Source organism: Mus musculus, chromosome 1, assembly GCF_000001635.26.
Source record: "Mus musculus strain C57BL/6J chromosome 1, GRCm38.p6 C57BL/6J".
Taxonomy (NCBI): Eukaryota; Metazoa; Chordata; class Mammalia; order Rodentia; family Muridae; genus Mus; species Mus musculus.
Genome location: NC_000067.6, coordinates 78,615,190 through 78,624,116, shown reverse-complemented (window position 1 = coordinate 78,624,116; position 8,927 = coordinate 78,615,190). Strand labels below are relative to the sequence as shown.

The 8,927-nt window shown below is 42.4% G+C and overlaps 1 long non-coding RNA gene across 1 annotated transcript; it reads right to left on the bottom strand.

Annotated features, from left to right (window-relative positions):
- Nucleotides 1-3,951: 3,951 nt before the first annotated feature.
- Gm29611 lies at nucleotides 3,952-8,650 on the bottom strand. The gene is made up of 2 exons (XR_001779009.1): nucleotides 8,605-8,650; nucleotides 3,952-4,916 (listed from the first exon to the last, which is right to left on the bottom strand). It is a non-coding gene; the product is annotated as a predicted gene 29611 (long non-coding RNA).
- Nucleotides 8,651-8,927: the final 277 nt, after the last annotated feature.

Here is an 8,927-nt window from a genome sequence, read left to right as displayed (position 1 = left end):
CTTCTTTGTGCTAAGATTACAAACATGCAACATCATACATCACTTGTACATAATGTGTTTATATTATTACTTTATACTTTGTGTATAAAAGGGTCTCACTGTGTAGCCCAGGCTGACCTCTAGTTTGAGATAGACCCTCTTCTTGCCTCAGCTTCTTACTTGAATTGCAGGCATGTACTACCACACCTGGCTAAAAATACTGCTTTTTAAAAAATTTTTTTAAAGAATTATTTATTTATCTTATGTATATTGTAGCTGTATACTGTACACTGTAGCTATCTTCAGATATACCAGAAGAGGGCATCAAATCTCATTACAGATGGTTGTGAGCCACCATGTGGTTGCTGGGATTTGAACTCAGGACCTCTAGAAGAGCAATCAGTGCTCTTAACTGCTGAGCCATCTCTCCAGCCCTTAAAAAAAAATTAACAGTCTTCCTGAGTGATCTTTCTTTCCTTCCTTTTCTTCTGCCCCTTTCATTCACTCTCAGACAGGTTATCAAAATGTTTAGGCTCTTCTGGAACTCATACATAGCCCAGGCTGGCCTTGAACTTTGGGAGAGTCTCTTGTCTTTTTGTTTTGTTTTGTTTTGTTTTGTTTTGTTTTGTTTTGTTTTGTTTTGTTTTGTTTTGGTTTGGTTTGGTTTGGTTTGGTTTGGTTTGGTTTTTGTTTTTTTGGTTTTTTTTGGTTTTTGGTTTTTGGTTTTTGGTTTTTGGTTTTTGGTTTTTGGTTTTTGGTTTTTGGTTTTTGGTTTTTGGTTTTTGGTTTTTGGTTTTTGGTTTTTGGTTTTTGGTTTTTGGTTTTTGGTTTTTGGTTTTTGGTTTTTGGTTTTTGGTTTTTGGTTTTTGGTTTTTGGTTTATGGTTTGGTTTTGGTTTTGGTTTTTCAAGACAGGGTTTCTCTGTGTAGCCCTGGCTGTCCTGGAACTCGCTCTGTAGACCATGTTGGCCTCAAACTCAGAAATCCACCTACCTCTGCCTCCCAAGTGCTGGGATTAAAGGCATGTGCCACCACCGCCTGGCCAAGGAGAGCCTTGGCCTCCAGAATGCTGGGGAAATAGCAGTGAACCATTATACTTGGCTGGCTGAATGACCACAGTTAATGAACACTTCAGGTGACATTTCCTCACACAATTTCCCTTCAATTTTAAACATTTTTGTGTCACTAGGTTCTCATACATGATCTGGTAAAATATTCTGGCTGGGATGCTATCTGGTCTGTGTATGTGTATGTATGTATGTATGTATGTATGTATGTATGTATGTGTGTGTGTGTTTTAAGATTTTGTCCTCCATGGTTACTGATAGTAATCAAGATACTATTTTTCTTTAAGAGATGAAGTGACAGTTTTGATTATGGAAAGGTGACATCCTGCTATGACAGCAGTACTATTGAACTCATTCAATATTGGTGACATTCATATCTAAATTATAAAATAAAATGTATAGTCAGTTATCCAAGGGGCTTAATAACAAAGCTCTTGTTTTGTTGAGAATAATGTTTGTCTGGGACAACATGGAGACAGTGAAAAGATCCAAGTCCTTCTACAAAATGGAGGAGGCACACTTGGTGCCTTCTAAGCCAAGCCCGAGGTACAAATGAATGAAGGGAAAATACAACTGAACTGGGTGTGATGGTGGATGGTGCCTGCCTGTCATTCCAGAACTCTTGAAGGACAGGCAGGTGTATCAGAAGTTTAAGGTTGTCCTTAGCAACAGAGTGAGCTCACGCTTATCCTGGCCTATGTATGAGGCACCATTTCATAAAAGAGAGTGCTGGAGAGATGGCAAAGTGCTTAAGAGTGCTTTGTCTTCTTACGAAAGGCCGGCGTTCGGTTCCCATTACTCATGTTGGATGACTCAGAAAGCCCAGAAGCTTCCTTCAAAGGGATCTGATCTCTTCTCCCACCTCAGCCCTGACCACCCCCCACCACCACCACCAAGCCCTGAGAGAGGATTTCACTGTGTAACCTGGCTGGCCTGGAGCAGACTGGCTTCAGATTCGGAGATTTGCCTCCTGAGTGCTGAGGGGTAAAAGGTGTGTACCACCAGTGCCCATCCTTTCTTTTTGTATATTTTAGATTTCATTATTTTATTTTATGTGCATAAATGCCTTCCCTGCATATATGTGTACCACATACATGCTTAGTCCCCAAAGAAGTCAGAGGAAGGTATCAGACCCCCTAGAACTGAAGTTACAGGTGGCTGTGAGTCACCCTGTAGATGCTACAAATTGAAACCAGGGTCCTCTGCCAGAGTAACCAGTGCCCTTAACCATTGAGCCACCTTGCCAGCCCATTTAACCCACTTTTAAAGGCACCTTCATTCACATGTTCATAATCCCTACCCATATACACATAAAAATTATCTGCAAGGTTTCTTGGGGTGTGTATGGCTTTTTTCAAGGCAGGTTTCTCTGTGTAATCCTGGGTGTCCTGGAACTTACTCTGTAGATCAGGCTGGCCTCGAACTCACAGAGATATGCCTGCCTCTGCCTCCCAAGTGCTGGGGTCAATGGCTCATGTCAGTACCACCCAGCTAATGGTATGTATTTTTTAAGCCAACCAGTAACTGGGATAGAGGAAAGTTTTCAAAAGGTATTTTACTGAATGCCAAAACAATCCAATTAGAACTTCAGATTCTATGACATCAACAGCGATATAATTTATTCACACAGATACATTTATTGAAATTACACTATGTACTGGGTACCATGTGATTTCTTGGAGATGCTCACTGTGAGCAAAACAAACATATTATCTTTGTAACCTTCAGACGCAGACAGGCACAAAAGACTACATAAAGAACAACAAAGACAGAAAGCTAGGGACAGCTTTAGACTTGGCTTCCTTGCCAGCTCTCCATCTTCTTCATTCTTGTTTAGACTTCTGCTCATAGGCCTGCTTCCTCGGTCTCCCCGTGTCCCCTTAGCTCCACTTGCAGTCTGTGGAATGAGTCACAGCTTTTTACTGCAAGGGAATGAGGTTAAGAACCATTATGAACCCCACGCAGCCCTCAAAGGGTAAGGCTGTTATATAAGGCAGGACCCAATTATCTCCCACACTGGAACAAATGAAGCCAAAGCTCCAAGCAGCAGTGCTGACCGTAGCCATCGTCCCTGCAGGGGTTTCTTCATGGCATCTCTGGTCTGGTTTTCTCCTCACTTTTAAGTCAGGCCTGTGAAAACTCACTTTTTTAAAAAAAGAAATTATTTTAATTTATGTGTTATGTGTCTGTATGTATAAATGTCACATGTGTGCAAGATCCAGCAGAGGCCAGAAGAGGCATGGATCCAATCCCCTGGGGCTGAAGTTACAGGTGACCAGGAGCAGCTGGATAGGGAGCGCTAGGAGCGAACTCAACTCCTCTGGGAGAGCAGTCAGCAGCACTCTTATCCACTGAGCCATCTGTACAGTCCCAGAAATTCACTTTCTGCAGGGTTAGTTGAGCTCATGGGGGCAGGAACAACTTTAGACTTGTAGTGGTGACTGGATTCCCTTAGAAAAGACCAAAGTCGCCGGGCGGTGGTGGCACACACTTTTAATCCCAGCACTTGGGAGGCAGAGGCAGGCAGATTTCTGAGTTTGAGGCCAGCCTGGTCTACAGAGTGAGTTCCAGGACAGCCAGGGCTACACAGAGAAACCCTGTCTTGAAAAAAACAAAAACAAAAAAAAAACCAAACAAACAAAAAACCCGAAAAAAAACCCCACACACAAAAAACCAAAACAAACAAACAAGAAAGAAAGAAAGAGAGAGAGAGAGAGAGAGAGAGAGAGAGAGAGAGAGAGAAAGAAAGAAAGAAAGAAAGAAAGAAAGAAAGAAAGAAAGAAAGAAAAAGAAAATAAAAGAAAAGACCAAAGTCTATTCTTTCATCACCATGTGGGAACATACTGAGGAGACCATCTACAAACTGGAGAGAGAATTCTCACCAGACTCCAAAGCATATCAACAACTTTTTAAAATATAAACCTTTGAGGTTTTATTTTATTTTTAAAATAAGCTTTACTTGTTTATTTTGTGTTACTTTGCAGACAAATGTACAGAGGTACTCCTATGGAAAATCAAGCTTGAACGAGTTCTCTTCTTCCAACATGGGAGTCCTAGGGACTTTCTTTACTGGGCTAGAAAGGGGTTTGTTGTTGTTGTCTGAGACAGGGTTCTGGTAGTCCAAACTGGCTTCATTCTTGTGTACTAGAGACTGGCCTTGAAGTCCAGAGGATTATAGATGCATATCACCACACCTGTCTCCAGACTCCCTTTTTAAAAGACAAGGTCTCATGTATCCGAGGCTCAAATCAAATTCACTAAGTAGCTAAGGATGACTGTGAGTATCTGATCCTCCTGCCTCCAGCCCCTGAGCACAAGGATTACACATGTATTCTACCATGCCTGGCTCATGTGTAGCGGAGATTGAACCCAGAGCATCGTCTCTTCAAAGCAAGCATCCTACCATGTGAGCCACATGGCTGTGTCCCTCCTCACTTTTTTCCTCATTCACAGTGGTCATCCGGCTTTAGCTGCCTGAATCCTGAAATTACAGGCCTGTGCCACTACATCCAACTCAAGTTTATCTCTCCTCTTTTTGCCCAACAACACAGGTGCTCCTAGAACTACCAGGTAGAATTAGATGACCCAACCCTGCCCACATCATCTGGTACTTTGACACTTAGGTTTGGAGAGGCAAATGGAATATTTTGTTTGTCACAATTTCATGCTGGAGTTACACTAGGAGAAGATCATCCCAGAGTCGACTTGCAACAAAAACTATCAGATGAAAACAAAGGTCAGAGGATGTGATGCACAAGTCAGGACCTAGGCAGTCAGAACCGGAGCTACCTGCCACAAGTTGGTTTGTATGGTCTAGAAAATTTCCAAGGAATGAACCTCTTCCAAAAGGAGATGAAGCCAAATTTGGACTCTGGAAAAGAGGAGAGGAGTATCACTCATGGTCAGGTCTGACCTTGTCTCCATAGAGACTGTCATGAGAACAGGGAGGGAAAGGTAAGACAAAGAGGATGTCTTCTGAAAACTCAAACAAGCTTCTCTCTAAAACCTCGGGTGAGATCAAAGGCAACAGAACCAGGCAATTCTAAGTCCCTAAATACCATCTCAGCCCCTCACTGGTCCTGTGATTTGGGTAACTTGTTTTCAATTCCCCATGCTTTAAATTGCCTTTGTGTGTGTGGTGGGGAGGTGGGAGGGAGATAGGGGTGGGTGAGTGAGAGGGATAGAGGGGGTAGGGAGGGTTAGGCTGAAATGGGATCTCACTGTATTCTAGGCTGGCCTGGAATTCACTGTGTAGCCCAGGCTAACTAAACATTCAATTTTCCTACCTTATCCTCTTGAGTGCCAGGATTATAGGCATGAACCACCACCATCCAGGGAGGAGGTACTAGAAGATGTAAGAAACCTGGAAAAAGTGGGATCTAGTTGGAAGATCTGAGAGCTTGGGGGCCATCATCGGGAATGATTAAGGGGTTCCTAGTGGCTCAGTTCCCTGCTATTTTGTCATTTTACTGAGGCAAGGTCTCATAGAACCCTGTCTAGCTTTGAACTCACTATGCAGCGAAGGCCGATCTTTAATTCCTCATCTCCCTGTCTCTACTTCCCAAATGCTTGGATTATAGGCATGTACCACCACACCTAACTGCTTTCTGATTTTAAGATATGATGTCTTCCTTCTACAGGTGATACAGTCAAAGTGGGTCCCTTGCCAGAGCCAACCTCCCAAACTGTGAAATTATTATTACTAACTCTCTTGTCTTTATAAAGTTAGCCTGCCTCAGGTATTTTATTATATTATTAAACAGGAAACTAATAGAGCGCTTGCAGTTGTTTCTAGTGTGTGAGCAAGAACAATAATCACGACAGCAGTGGCGTTGCATTTTTATACCCAGCCTTTCATCTCAGGGGTGAATTAGCATCATCAGCTCACTAGTCATGGGAACACTTGCTTCAAGTTATGTTTAGTGGTTAATTTTAATTATCCTTTCCATGGATGGAGAAGCTGCAATTGAAGTATAGTCATTCCCAGTGCTACATAACAATTTCGATTTTTTTTTAATTAAGATTTCTAAATCTTTCAAGTTTGAAAGCATCAATCCTATGAGTTAATATTTGGGATATCTGCGTTTTAGGGCATCATTTATTAGTTAACATTTACATACCTTAGAAAAACTTTTCTTTCTGGGCAGTGATGGCGCACGCCTTTAACCCCAGAATTTGGGAGGCAGAAGCAGGCAGATTTCTGAGTTCGAGTCCAGCCTGGTCTACAGAGTGAGTTCCAGGACAGCCAGGGCTATACAGAGAAGCCTCGAAAAACAAAAAAATAACAATAACAACAACAAAGAAACAAAAACAAAAAGAAAAACTTTTCTTAGCCAGGCATGACATTAATTTCAGCACTGGGAAGCAGAGGCAGGAAGCAGAGTTTGAGGCTAGCCTGGTCCACATAACAGGTTCTAACCTAGCCAAGGCTATAGAGTAAGATCATATCTCAAATAAAACAGCATCACAAACATAAAAAGCCAACTTCTTCAATATGCATCAGTCAGGAGCCATTTCTGACTTTTCTCAACAATTCCTCCTTCTTTTAGGGTTTCCAAGTTTAATGGATTAGTTATAATTAATTAATTGATTAATTAATTAATATTAATTGAATGAGTATATATGTTTTGTCTTTGTGTATGTCTTGAATTATGTACGTGCCTAGTGCCCTCATAGGCCACAAGAGGTTGTTGGATCCAATGGAACTGGAGTTACAGACAGTTATAAGCTACCATGTGGTTCTGGGAATTGAACCCAGGTCCTCTGGAAGAGCATCCAGTGTTCTTAACCATTGAACCACCTCTCTAGGCACAGCTGATTGGTTCTTTACACATTTTTTTCTTTTTTAAAGACATCCTTTGTTTCAGAGCTGTTCTAGATTTACAGCAATGAGGAGAGGATGGTCCAGATTCCTCCTGCTCTCCTCCATTTGCACCATACCCAGCATCCTCCATTGTCAGCATCACTACAAGAGGAGGACCTATGGAGTGCTGAATGATCTACACTGACACATCTTACAGCCTACACTCAGGTGACAGTTTACAGAGCAGCTGACTCTCATGCTGTAAATTCTCCATAGATGTGTAATGACATAGGCCACCCCCAGCACAGTGATACAGAATATTCTCTGTCCTCAAAATCTATGCTGAGCTTGTTCATCTGTCCTGTTTTCTTACCATTGGTATCCCTGGTGTTTGTATAGTATCAATGGTTTAACATTTTTAGAGTGTTATTGATTTGTGCAGTCACTCTTTTTCATATAACTTGTTTGTTTGTTTGTTTGAGAAAGGGTCTCTCTGTAAAGCCCTGGCTCTTCTGGAACTCTCTCTCTTTATAGACCAGTATAGCCTCAAAATCAGAGATCCTCTGCCTCTGCCTCTGCCTCCCTCTGCCTCTGCCTCTGCCTCTGCCTCTGCCTCTGCCTCTGCCTCTGCCTCTGCCTCTGCCTCTGCCTCTGCCTCTGCCTCTGCCTCTGCCTCTGCCTCTGCCTCTGCCTCTGCCTCTGCCTCTGCCTCTGCCTCTGCCTCTGCCAAGTGTTGGGACTAAAGGCATGTGCCACCATGACCCAGACAGACATCTTACACTCAGCAAAATGCATTCCAGTTTCCTCTCTGTTCTAACTCTTTTCTTTTTAGTATTAAATTATCTGGGTACAACCACACTTGAGTTAATTCACTCAAATCTATTTCATTTTTAATTGAGCACAGACTCTCAGTAGATAACTGGGAACCAGACAGGAAGTAAAAAGGTAGGCTGACACTGAAGAAAACTTGAGAAAATAAAAGAAAATTTTCTTTAAAATGATTGTCTGAGGCTTAGGGAAAATTACTTTGTCCTTGAGCAAGGGTCTCTTTCCACCCACCTCTCCTTTCTTCTTTCTTTCTGGTTACAGAAGCAACTCTACTGAGTGTCCTGCAACACTTGTTTCATGTCAAGAGGAACTAGGCATGGGGGATGGGGGTGGGGCTTAGCTGGTCAAGGTCATAGGCTTCTCAGTGATGCACTGTGAAGTGGCTAAGCTACTGAGATGATTTGTTTGAGCTCTGTCAATACAAGATTCTTGCTTCATTTCCCCTTCCTCTGCTTCCAGTGGCTTGAAAGAAATGAATACTTCACACTTGCAGCAAAGTGGTTTTGAATCCAAGGGTGTCACAAGAGCCAAAGCTTTGTTCTATTGTCCATGATTCACAGTTTACTTCTGATTATTTATATTATTGTTTTTTGTTTGTGTGTTTGCTTGAGACAGCATCTCGTGCATCCCAGGCTGGACTTGAACTCATTATCTAGTTGAGGCTGGCTTTGAACTCATGATCCCAAATATTAGTATTACAAGTATGCACCACTCGTTGTTTTATGTGGTGCTGGGGACCATCAGTCATGCAAGACAAGTGTTCTACAAACTGTGCTACATACTTAGCCCCGGTTTTAGTTTTCTGAAATAGTGTGCTGGTTAGTAATGATTGTCAACTTGATAAGGTCTAGAATCACGTAGGAAACAAGCTTCCGGGTATCCGCAGTGAGGGGAGTTAGATTAGGTTACTTCACGTGACAAGACCCACCTTGAATGTGGAAGGAGCCATTCTGAGGGCTGGAGTCCTGGTCTCACTAGAAAAACAAAAGCAGGGCCCGAGGAATGGCTAGCAGGCAAAGGTGCTTGCTGCTAAGCTGGGTGACCTGAGTTCGATCCCTGGAGCGTACATGTTGGTAGGTGAGTACTGAGTCCTGCAAGTTGTTATGAGCATACATGTACACAAACAATGAATAAATAAAGTAATAAATAAAGTAGGTTTTTAAAAAGGGGACAAAGCAAGCTGAACACTTCATCAGTGGCCTTCGTCTCTTTTTGCTTCCTGACCGTGGACACAATATAACTAGCCTCCCT